This window comes from Grammomys surdaster, unplaced genomic scaffold (genome assembly GCF_004785775.1).
Source record: "Grammomys surdaster isolate TR1022 unplaced genomic scaffold, NIH_TR_1.0 126131, whole genome shotgun sequence".
Classification (NCBI taxonomy): Eukaryota; Metazoa; Chordata; class Mammalia; order Rodentia; family Muridae; genus Grammomys; species Grammomys surdaster.
Window position 1 is genome coordinate 1,979,213 of NW_021620939.1, and position 13,076 is coordinate 1,992,288.

Below are 13,076 nucleotides of genomic sequence, written 5' to 3' on the forward strand. Positions count from 1 at the left end.
ACACACACACACACACACACACACACACACACACACACACACACACAAAGCCTGTGGTTTGTTCTGCATAGCTTTGTAGAGTACAGTGTTTTCCAAGAACATGAATACCACTTAGTTTCTACAGACAGGCTGTGCCCTGCAATCTAAAAGTCCCCAGTTTCTCCCCTACGGCTGCAATGGCTGCAACAATTTACTTTCAACTGCCAAACTGATTTACCTGCTTACTCCTGGTACCTCCTCGCCCTCCCACTGGAACCCCGAGGTACTAGACAGTTCTGACTTTTATAGACTCTTTGCAACATTAAAAAGTTTTCCGATGTGCAATAGCCAAAAATTAATTCAAAATCGAACACATAAGAAATACGAGGTATTTATGGAAGCATCCATCTGTGTTGGATCGTACAACTTCACTGCAGCCTTAGCTGAGAACGCACAGGAAGCAGTTTGTATTGCTCATGCTGTCTCCACACCCGATGCCCAAGAACAATGTCTGAAACAACACAGGTCAGATTAAGGACTATAGTGCGTTGGCTGTATTTTTCTGGCTGATATTTATGGCAATTTGACATAAGTCAATGGCCTGAGAGCTGGGAGTCTCAATTGAGAAACTGTTCCCATAAGATTGGGCTGTAGCTAGGTAAGATTATAGAGCATTCTCTTAATTAGTGAACCATGTGGAAGGGCCCACCCCAGTATGAGTGGTGGCACCTCTGGGTAGTGGTCCTGAGTTCTGTTTGAAAGCAGGCTGAGCAAGCAAGTAAGTGGCACTCCTCCATAGCTTCTGAGTCATGTCTTGTCTGTGTTCCTGTCTTGTTTACGCTGACTTTGAGGATGAACAATGGGTGGAATTGTAAGCAAAAACAAACCCTCTTCTCTCCAAGTTACTTTTGGTCCTCATGCTTCATCCCAAAAAGCAATTCTAAGACATGTATTATAGAATTTTCAGCTTTTTTTCCCACTTAAGTAGTCTTTTATGAAAGCTGTGCATGAGATGTCTCTACCCTTGCATCTTCTCGATTGTTTCTTCTTTCCTACTTGTCGGGACTTGGCTTTTCTCTCCAGGATCCTCTTGCGGTCCTTGTCTAGCTTTAGCCTGGTGATAACCACTTTGCTGGGTGGATGCCCACAGCTGGTGACAGTTGTGCCATTAGCCTTCTCTCTCTGGACTCGCTCAATGTACATGACATATTTCTTCCTGTACACTTGGACCACTTTGCCAATCTGCTGGCCTTCGTAGTGTCCTCGAACAACCTGAACTTCAGCATCCTTTCGAATGGGCACAGACCGAACATTGTACTCCTGTCTCAGCTCTTTGCAAAGAAGGGAAGACATGATCTTCCTCCAAATTGAGAAGGTGCACTGAAATGCTGTTTGTGATTCTTGCTTTGGTCAGAAGTCACAAAGGGATTGAACTTCATTTTGGCGGCTGTGATCCACTGATGCCCGAGAAAGGAAAGAACGAATTTTCTGCTCTTAAAGAAACATTTTTGTGTATTGAACAAACAGTGTTTTAATTTTTAAATACTGTATCATCCCTCAACATGTATCAAATTAGTGTGTCTCTGGATTGCTTGAGTTCTGGGCTTAGAGGTAAGCTACCTTGCTCACTCAGCATTTCCTGGTGCTGAGGATCCAAACTCTGGTCCTTAATGCTTGTGTGACAAATGTTTTACCTACTAGGACATTTCTCCAGCCCCCAAGATTTAACTCTTATGTAAAAATAAATAGCTCACCCACCCATCACTAGCATGCAAATATTCTTTCCTTAACAAATACTAAAATCATATTTATATCAAAGAATTGCTTCAAAATAAGTTTCTTTATGAGTTATTAGTAAATATATGTGTACCTATCTTATATACTTATACTCCCTGGGTTACAAAAAACTTTTGTGGGGATGAAAAAGAGTTACAATTGGAAAAAATTTAAGAAACCCTTCTATAAATTATAGAAGAAAAAGCCAGTGGGTGAATAATCTGTGTGAATATATTTACCATGCTTAAAATATATGTATCCTGTTCCCTACTCCCAATGCAGTGCTGGCCACTTAGAGGCACATAGCATAGAGCCTGATAAAAATAAATGCAAAATATTAAAAATGAAGCAAAGGAACATGTGTATGCATATTCATAGAAAGAACGCATTCATAGATATGGATGCCTGAATTCAAACGCTAACCAAGGAGTCTTGGTAATGAGGAGAGAAGGTGGGAGAGTCTTCAGCTCAAAAGGAATCAGGATAAAGGTGCAGACAAGGAAAATCAGGCACTAAAGCCAGAGTCCTAGGTTCAAACACCAGCATTGCCCCTTCCTGTACTTTCTGGACGAGTCATTTAAACTTTGAGCTTCAGTCTCTCCTACATAAATGTGAGACTGCTCCCCACCTAAGATCCTTACCTCAAGATGGAGAATGCCCCAGTGGTAAGAGGGTCACACATTCTGCCCAATATACACACAGCTTTACCTTATCTTTGGAAAGTCAGACTGCAGAGCCATCCCAGAGCTCAGACGATCTTAATTATCTTGGGAACTATGCATCAAATGAGCAAGAAATGAGCACACATCCATGATCCCAGAGCCACGTGGCAGGCGATCAGAGCCAAGCTGGGCAGCTAAACCAGAGAACTGAGAAAGGTCTATGGCCTGATTTCAATTCCTTCCACACTATGAGATACCTTAACAAGAGTTTATCAGAAATATATTCCCTAGATCTGAGGTATCATTCTCACCCAGGAATGTTTAATAGGGCAAATTTTGGGGGCTCTGAGGCACACTTCCTAAGTCAGGAACTCCAAGGACAACTGGGTTGTCACAATCCCCGCTCACCCCGCTTTACCCCAACATCTGTGCTTAGGCAGAGTTTAGAAAAGGTCTTAGTTTACTTCAAGAATCCTGGGGTCCTTTAAACCCTGCTGGGCTACAGTTCACACCATCCTCAGGTGTTTGAAGAGCAAGATGTGGGTGGGTGGCCCAACAACACTGAGCACTGCTTCAGTTCTTTGGGGGTTCCGACCAGTTCCCAATCCAGACACATCGAAAACACGCTTTTCAATGAATGTGTAAACTGACGGATGGACAGCAGCAGAGGATATAATCCTCAGGAAAAATAAACCAATGTATTTATCTGAAGGTGTAAACACGATCCACGGTGGGCAGACTGGGGAGAAACACTTCCCTTCAAATACTGGAAGCACTACCGCCTTCTTGTCACGGCATCTGCTTGATGGCAGAGGTCGTAGCTAAGTTCTCAAACAGCCACTATTCCTGGTGACCACTTCCTTTACCAATTCATCTCTGCATCATCTCAGATGGCCCAGGCTTTCTTAAAGATTCATTTTATATGTTTAACAGCTATGAGCATGCATGGGAATGTGTGTGAGTACAGGTGGCTATGGAGGCCAGAAGAGGGCAGTGGAGTGCAGTCACTGGAGCTGGAGCTATAGGTGGTTGTGAGTGGTCCCATGTGGATGCTTAGGGACCAAACTCTTGCCCTCTGTAAGAGCCTTAACCTCTATGCTACCTCTTCAGCCCCAGAGTTTGGTATTCTGTTATGATATCTTGGCCTCTTTAGGGTCTTCCTTCTAAGAAACTTCTTTACATGACTGTCTGATTACAAGGAAGAAAAAGACAGGAATAAAAAAATCCAGACTAACTAATTAAGCCTGGTTAAAAAAGAAGAAGAAGAAATTATGGTAGAAGCTAAAATACAGAAGGAATGATTAATTAGTGGGTGTCAGGGGTCTGTAAAGTTCCTGTCGCCACTTACCAATCCTGAAAAGAAAATCTATAATAATTACAAACTGCAATTGCCAAGGACTGCATGTACATGTTTGCAGGTGTGTACATGCATGTACAGGCACTCATGCATACACATATGTACACACAGAGGCACACATACAAGTTGAAATTCTATCAGAACGAAGCATCCCTCTGATCATTAGGCAGAAGCTGCAGCTCCTGCCAAGTGCTACAACACTCTTCATCATAATTTATTAAAATTTCAATTATTAAGAATATAAAGCACACCAAACAATGCCTATGGCACAGATTTGCTTATTTGTGCACTATGAATCCACTCGATGGTGGCCTTTCCGAGTTTTTTTTTTTTCCCTAAAATTCTTCAATGTCTTAAGAGCCTCTGGACAGCAGTTAGCAAAAAATATTTACTGTGCTTAATAGTAGAGTATAAAGTTTCCAAGGAGCATGTTTGCCTCCCATGTCTGTTGTATTCTTAAAGATGGTGTTAGCCTGTCTCTCCAGGGATATAGGCTACTTCTGTTTTGATGAAGACAATGCAATGCCACAGGTCTAGCCCTAACTAGAATGAACCTTCAATGCCCTGCCCCCGCCAACCCTCCCTTGCTTAACAGGAATCCAAAGGGAAATCTAAAGACTTGCCAAGATCAGACAGGTCTCCTTGGTCTAGTAAGAACTAGCACTTTTCTGTCTAGAAGCTCAACCCGCCGTGTTCTCCACTGTTCCATTCTGCCTCTGAGGTCCAGATGGAGTCAGTTAGGCATGAGAGTCCGTGATCTGCAGGGCCAACTGCCCCCATGACACAGCAAGGTTGTGTTCAGAGACAAAGTTCCTGTCAATCACCAGCCCTTAGGAGGGTCAAGTAGAATAAAAAAAAAAAACAACTATACGACCTCCTTAGGCCACTTTGTCTAGGCCTCAAATTTCCCTTCACTAACAAGGAAAGTGTTCCCTTCACCCATCTACTCTTGCAAGACAGATGAGGCTTAGAAACTACAGCTGTTTGCTGACAGAGTTCTGGAGGAGACTTCCAAGTCTAAAGTTCTCACAGGAGATCTCCTTGACACTCTACTAAATCAGGACCCATCACTCTTTGGGCAAGCAACTTGATGTCAAGGTCTTGCTGGTAATATAATCCCCACCCCTTCGCAGCTCAGCTCTGCAGGAAGAATGGACAGACCTTGAGATCTGAGTCTCCTGCTACACACTGTCTCTGCAATGTCTGGGCCTTACTGAAATCTGACCCTCACAGGCTCGCATGCTGTTGGTGCTCTGTCCTGGTGGTAACCTTGGATCTCTTTTGGGCACTCCTGAGAGTTCTTGGTTCTTAGTTTATTATGTTGGTTAAACACAGGATTGCTATGTACAATCCAGGTTGGACTCCAACCTGCAATGCCTCTCTGTCTCAGCCTCCCAAGTGCTGAGATTGGGATTAGAGCCACGTGTACTAACCACATCCTGCTGGAAACATCACCTCATCTTTCACTCACTCATGGTGGCCATGTCTGAATGCTGACACTAGGTCGCTCTACACAACTCAGAGAAAGATAAAATAGGATTCCTAGGCCTACAATAAAAAGTCAATACACACATTAAGGTTTTCTGGCAAAAGGGAAAGAAAACACTCAAGATACAGTATTGGAGGTGGTGCGGCATTAATTCCTCAGGGACTGCGCTCCAGATTCAAATCACACGGAACATAGGACATCTGTGAGCACTCCAAAAGCAAGGGCCTCTCTAATAGTCTCTTTTCCTAAGCACTCTACTGCTTTAATGCTCTCAGTGTGTCTTCATACCTACAGAATAAAACACGCAGCTCCTAGGCAGACAGGCTTGTTATTTTAACCATCAGTTCAACACTATTTAAATAAGATTGCCCACAGTCGACCCTGCATTAGCCACTGACTTAGTGTGAAGAAAATCAGGCCACAGTTTTGTGACTTTAAAGAACAGTAAACCTTGAGTGTGTGACATAGCGGCTCTGGGGGAGGCAGCTAAGAGTAGGAGAAAGGAGCAGTTCCAGCTCAGGGTCTCCGAGTGGGTTTCCCATGCTGTCCAGAGCTGCAGCCGTCCAAGGGTAAGCCTCTGCTTTGAAAAACTTGCTTCGATGGTAGCTCCCTGAGAGGATACTTCAGTGTCTTCAAGACAGTAGTAGGTGTGCAGAGCAGGCGGTAATGCCTACTGTGAACCAGACTCACCAGTGTAGAGCGTTGTTTCTGCACTGTTTTATTGTCCAAGCAGGTCAACCCTACTCAGCTGGGGAGGACTCTAGAAAAGGGTGTGGCCGCCAAGAGGTGGGGCTCTAAGAGGCCACACTGAAGCTCCCTACCATATGGTCCATGGGCTGAGCCCAACCTCGTGGTTCTGCCATGTTGTTTTCTTAGTAGGTGTGCCTCTCCTCTCACCAGTGTGAGAGCTGGTGAGAGTGGGCTCAGGCCCTGCTGCTGCAGCATTTGAATTTGGTTTCCTCCAGGCCTTGGTTTTAGCCCTCACATCTGTACCACACCTATTCTAATCCTGATCATGAAGTCAGTGAAAACAAAACAAAATCCAGTATAGGAAATTACTTCATACATTGTGATTACGTAAAATACTCTCCAGAAACTCCGGTTCTCCCAAGTCTAATTGTATGAACGTTTATGAAGCTGTATCTCCATTGAAAGCCTCAATTTTTCAGTACGGGCTCTGTCTACACTGTGTATCCCTATGCAGCCTTTCCGAATTCCACATTGGTTTACCTGGCAGTCACCCCTGAAAGGCAGAATCTTCAGAAAACTGAGAATAGACAGTAAATGTTTGACTAACGGAATGCCCAGCCTTCAAAAGCTCCTTCACCCTCAACTACTCCCCAGAGAAAGAACCACCCCCATGGCCACACTGTCTATCAACATCACATAAAGAGAAGGCTGGCTTTACTTCCATGTACCCAAAGCACCTGAAGTCTGTGGCAGAGCAAACAATTTAAAATTCTCAAAAGTTCTTAGGTACTAAAAGCCACCAGCTCTGGCATAAATGGTGTTTCTTTCTTTTTGACAAATGCCTGCCTTCTCAGCTTTTCCTTCTACCTAAGAAAACAAGTGTGTGGGGGGGTCTGGAGTAAATGGGTAAAGACAGACTTCTTAATTTTTTAAATATTTATTTATTAAATAAATATTGGGGTTCACATGTGTCATGGTACATGTGTGGACAGAGGACAGTAGACAGCATCCAAGAGTCAATGCTTACAAGTAGACAAAGTTAAGGCTAAGAATGAGTTGATTTTTGAGACAGTAAGATTGTCAGGTGAGAGTGGGGGTGTCCCAACACCATTATCTGAGTCCCAAAAGCAACATGAAGAATAGCTAATGAGAGACACACGAAGGGAGGGAAGTGAGGAGGCGGCAGCAGGAGGAGAGAGGGTGAGACTAAAAGCATGACAGGAACGTGGCCCACCACTGCAGGCTCGGCAGATGGAGGAGGGAAGGCAATCCAAGGAACGTGGGCAGCTTCTAGAGGAGAGTGACCCTTGCTGACAGCTGGCAGGAAATGAGAATCTGGGTGTCCCAAACACAAGACACCAGATGCCTCTTGCCCATCTGGTGACTCTCTAAGTATGCCTTCACTTCAGCCTTGTGAAATCTGCCCATTTGTACCAAGAATTATGAATACGGTCATAGGCATTGTGTGGGGTGTGTGTCTGTGGGTGCGGGAGTAGGGAGAGAAAGAAAATGATGGAGAGAGAGAAAGAGAGGGAGAGGGGGAGGGAGAGGGAGGGAGGGAGGGAGGGAGGGAGGGAGGGAGGGAGAGAGAGAGAGAGAGAGAGAGAGAGTGAGAGAGAGAGAGAGAGAGAGCGTGTTATGTATTTCTACATCATAAAGAAGGCTCCTTTGGAAACAAGGACTGAAGAACTGAGCGAAGCATTGTCTGTCTATACAAAGGCTGGCGTGCGAACTTCTGAGATCTTCATACCCAGGTGCCTCATGCATCCTCTTTTCCTGTCCTCACATGTCATCAATGCAAATGACAGCTTCCCAGGTGGCCAGAGTCTGATTGATTTCTCAGTAAGACAAGAAGAGCCACAGCTACCCATCTGATAATGTTACCTTTTATATGCTTTTAATTGGGCTACTCTGGCCATCTTTGCCTAATGTTCTGAGCTCCTGACTGGATGATACTTTGCTATCTCTGCTACTAGATACTTACTCTTTTATCTTTTGCTTGCTATATAGTTAATAAACTCACTCTTTCAAAATTGAAATGACAACTCTCACGGACCATTCTCCAGACAATACAGAACAATATTCTAGGTAAGGTAGTCAGGTTTAGCCTTCACAGTATCAGTGTATGAATGAACAATATGTTCAACCGGACTGTTAGCATTACAGCACCTGCACAAGGTTGAGACTTTCAGCATTTCTTCACAGAAAGCGGGTGGTTCACAAGGCCCCACCCATCCCTGAAGGAATATAGATAAGCGGTGGATGGATGGGGGAGGGGCTATTGTTTTCTTCAGTAGTGGAGTCACTGGTCAGTTGCCCACGCTCCAGTAAATAACCTCCTACCATTGCTCAGGAAAGCAACTGTAATTAAACTCAATGGGTCTCACCTACACAAGTCACAAAACTAGGAGGTAGACCTGTTGGGAAGGAGATGGGATCTCATGAAAGAAGATGGCAGATGAGATAGGGGTATGAATAGTGAACATGACTAAAATTATATATACATATTATAATATATATATGTATGTATATATATGAAATTATCAAAGAATAAAATTAAAAATAAGAACTGATTATAGCAAACATTACAATTCACTGCATTTCAAAGTTATATTTAATAAAGAAATAAAATAGGGTACACTGAAGTCTGAGAAATGATAAGGCATGTAGACCAATACACTGGTCCATTTTTTTTTTGTCCCATTCCAATGGTGACCAGTCCATGCACCAGGGTGCTGTGTCCAAGGGCTGCATGAACAGATGACAGCTCGGCCAATCCTAATGATAGACTCAGCTTCCCTAATGGTCCTGAGAAACAAAGGCAAAGCTGTCACAGTGCCGAGCACAATGGCTCAGCTCTTAGAGTCGATCTAGCAAGTAGCTACTCAAATGTCTATTACCAACCAGAAATGTTCTTAAAGAGTTATTGATGCTTCTATTTATTCCAAGTCAAACATCCAAATGCACTGTGAAAGCTCTGCTCTGTACCGTGAATCATTCAGACCCTCCTCTTTGTATGATGAACTGTTAGCGTGGATCTATTAAAATGAAGTACAGTTGCTTTAGGAGGGAAAGAAGGTTTCCTATTCAAGAGAACGGCCCCAGCAGCAAACTCCCCACAGAGCGTTCTTGGCCTATGAGGCGAGTCACACATGACTCCACTAAATCGTTCAGCCTCATCTTCAAACCCTACACACCGGGAACTATTGCCATCTGTGCCCTATAACCAACCTCAATTTACTCTCCATGACTCCGTCTCACCCTCTTTCCCCTTCAGCCCACGTTTCCTACTCATCCTTCAAATACACTCTTAGAAGAGTCTCTCCACTCTGGGGCTCCTCCCTCAAAGGTCTCCCCTTCTAACCTCAGGAATCCCATTTGTGAAGATCCAACATAAGGCTTTATAGCTTCTGCCTGTGTGGAAAAGTCTTGCCTTCCTTTCTGTTAATCTTACCAGCCAGACTAGCTGTCCCAGATCCCCCTTGTCATGGCCCTGGCATTGCTAGTTGGCTGTTCTAAGAATTGTCTTGGTAACAGGATACGGTTACCGTGAGAGCAAAGAATACAGCCATCCTCCTGGCACCCCGAGCTGATGGTATTAGCATTTCTTCACTGTGTGCGACAGCCAAAAAGGGGCTGTAGGGCTGCCTTTTTTATTTACTTTTATTTGTTTTGTTTTGTTTTTCTGGCCCAGCCACCATCGCTGGTCCCAAACGACCGTACCAAAGGCTATCATAATGCCACAGCTTCGTGACATTTTTTAAGAGCCAGCACTAAAAAAACAAACAAACAAGAATCAAGAAAGAAAAGAGAACAACATTCTCCAGGCCAGCTCAAATCAGTATTTGTTCTCCCAAACTAGGGCTGAGCAATACAGCAAGCTGCCAACTCCTGTAGCCGTAAGACACAGAGTCGGAAAGGCTGTTGGAGAAGACTCAGCTTTACAGGGTTGTCACTTATGAACAAGAAATGAGAACTGCATGTGGGATGATGGTAAGGCACTGAGGGACTCCCTCGGCAGCACTAAGAACTCACTTGCGCCTGGAATGTGAAGATCAGGTCAAGGAGACACAGGGCTGGTACTGACCAAGAACACAGGGAGGGACCAGAGAAGAGGCAGACAAGGTGGAGTCACACCCATCTCTGAGAGTGTCACTTTGAGTTACCCGCCAGTGAGCCTTGCTAAGAGAACGTCAAGCAGATCCAAGGTCCTAAAGCTGAATGTCCTTCCTTAGGTCTTCATTTCCATTTAGAAGTGGAATTGAAATCTGCCCGGCAGGCACAGCACCTGCCTTTGCCAGGCTAGAGATGTAGCTTGGTTGGAAAAGTACTTGCCTGGTGTACTGTGACCTTGAGCAGTACCTGGTGACCCACAAAAGCCCTGGGTCAGATCCCTAGCACCCCATAACTAGGCAGGGCCATGTCTATCTGTGATCCTAGTATTGAGGATGTAGAGGATGGATGATCACAAATTCGAGATCATCCTCCCCAATAAAGAAATCAACTTAAAAGACTTGGGTTTCACCAGTTTTTGTTAATTTATAAAACAAAGCAGATCAGATCCTGCACAGCAGGGGTGCAGTTTGAGGAGCACAGCAAATCCACAGAGAGGCCTAACCACACTACAGGGACACAGGCCTCTGGGTTTGGGTCAACATTAACCTAGCTGAATGGAATGTGCTGTCCCCTCTAGTGTGAGACTTGACAGTGCACTGGAGCCCGAGTCATCAGCTCTCTACAGGCAAGGCTCTGTCCAGCTCCCCACAATGTGCTGGGACCTTGTCTAACAGAAGAAGAGAGCTGGAGAGAATTCTCATCCCCTAAATTTAATAAACTGCTCAACTGTTTTATGAGATGTGAATATCTCTCTTATATGTAGTAATAAAAAGGCCTATTGAACAAAGCAGCCATACCCTGCAGCCTGCAGGTATGCTATGGTCTACCCTGAATCCTCCAAATATCTATGGAAACTTACTCCAAAAACAAAACAAAAAACAAAAAAAAAAACCCCACCCACCTTCCTTCCTTCCTTTCTTTCCTTCTTTCTTTCTTTTTCTTTCTTTTTTTGATAGGGCTTTTGGAAAGTGATCAGGACTAGGAAGGGTCACAGGAGAATAGGGCCTCTTTGATGACATCAGTGCCTGTGACTATCAGAGGCAGAGAGACCTGAGCTGACACAGACCTGTTCTTGTCAGGTGATGGATGCCCTTCTCCATCACTTGCAATGAGAAGAGCTCTTGGGGGGTTGAGAAGACACTCACGCTTTGTTCCCTTCAACTTCCCAGGCTTCAGAAGCATGAGTAAACAATCCACTGCTCTTTAGAAATACCCCAGTCTGTGGTGTTCAGTTATAAGACAAGCTATAAATGAACAGAATCCAAGTTCGAAGTCATTCGACAACTATTACACCCTTGCTATTGCCTCAGGTCCTGCACTGCTGGGGTATACAGGTTTTATTAATCTTCACTCAAACTTACAAAAGTAATTTTTAAATTCATCTCATAGATGACAAAAATAAAAACCAATAAAAACTCTTGAGTCCTTCAAAGATTAAAAAATAAGAGATGATGCCAGGAATGTCTAGCTCTGGACAGAAAAGTTTGGTTGCTCTAGCCAGCTTCAGAGAGGCAGGGGTTGGGCAGTAGCAGGCCCTCGGGACGTCCATCGCTGGGCATGCCATCCCATAACCACTGTCTGTGCAAGGTCAGACCTGAGAATCCTTGCCTTTGACTTTCATACGCAATACCTTTAGTAACCAATCCTAACATGCACCTCAAAGAGAGAAATCAGTACAAGCATTTAACCTGAGAAAGGATGGCATCAGGAAAATCCAGAAACCCTTGATTTAGGAAATACATATATTCCTTTTCCAGAATAAGGCTCCACTCTAAAAATAATGTTTTTGGACCGTGAAGCTTTGCGCTTCCTCTTTCTAGCCAGCGCCACAAGACCGGGGGTAAGAGAAAACCCTACCACAAGAAGCGGAAGTACGAGCTGGGACGGCCTGCTGCCAACACTAAGATTGACCCTCGCCGCATACACACAGTCCGAGTTCGAGGAGGCTCTGAGATTGGATGTGGGGAACTTTTCCTGGGGCTCTGAGTGTTGTACTCGAAAAACAAGGATCATTGATGTTGTCTACAATGCATCCAATAATGAGCTTGTCCGCACCAAGACCCTGGTGAAGAACTGCATTGTGCTTATTGATAGCACACCGTACCGGCAGTGGTACGAGTCCCACTATGCACTGCCCCTGGGCCGCAAGAAGGGGGTCAAACTGACTCCCGAGGAGGAAGAGATTTTAAACAAAAAACGATCAAAGAAAATTCAAAAGAAATACGACGAAAGGAAAAAGAATGCCAAAATCAGCAGTCTCCTGGAGGAACAGTTCCAGCAGGGCAAGCTTCTCGCCTGTATTGCCTCAAGATCAGGCCAGTGTGGCAGAGCAGATGGCTATGTGCTCGAAGGCAAGGAGCTGGAGTTCTATCTGCGGAAGATCAAAGCTGGGAAAGGCAAATAACCATCCTTCATAGCTCGTGTAATAAAGGTGTTTGCTGTTGTATGTAAAAATAAATAAATAAATAAAATAAAATAAAATAAAATAAAATAAAATAATAAAAATAATGTTTTTGAAGGCTGACTTTTTTTTTAAGTCACAAATGGTATATGACCCAACTAAAATCTTTCAGGGTTTTATAGGATGTCCTAAAGTCTATATGTAATCTAAACTATTCTATTTTTTCACAAAAGGAAAACAAGTGACAACTACTAAAGAAAGAAAAACTGGTCAGAAAGCACAATGTGACATCTGGAGATGTCACAGGAACAAGAAGAAAAGAAAAAAATGCAAAAACTAACAGGGCTTTCAAAAGGACAGAGGGACCACGAGGAAGAGGCTCCCAATAGTCAAGCTTGTTCGAAGTAATAAGACTGATTGATTGATTATAACATATTGAATGGGTAAGAACTCATGCATACAGGAGGCAGGCTTAAAACAAAACAAAACAACAACAAAAACAACACAACAAAGGACAGAGGCACTCTTCCTCTCTCAGTCCCACTCCCATCTGTCCTTGCTCCTCTCCATAGCCATGTTCCTTCCTCACTGACTTCCTGCTTTGAA

The 13,076-nt window shown here is 44.0% G+C and overlaps 1 protein-coding gene and 2 pseudogenes across 1 annotated transcript in view; 1 reads left to right on the forward strand and 2 right to left on the reverse strand.

The window, feature by feature from the left end:
- The window catches only part of Tmem108 (transmembrane protein 108), a 283,476-nt gene that overhangs the window by 221,336 nt on the left and 49,064 nt on the right, over positions 1-13,076 (reverse strand). The gene's annotated exons all lie outside the window — the stretch shown is intronic.
- Positions 943-1,418, reverse strand: LOC114611989 (annotated as a pseudogene).
- Positions 7,992-12,473, forward strand: LOC114611990 (annotated as a pseudogene).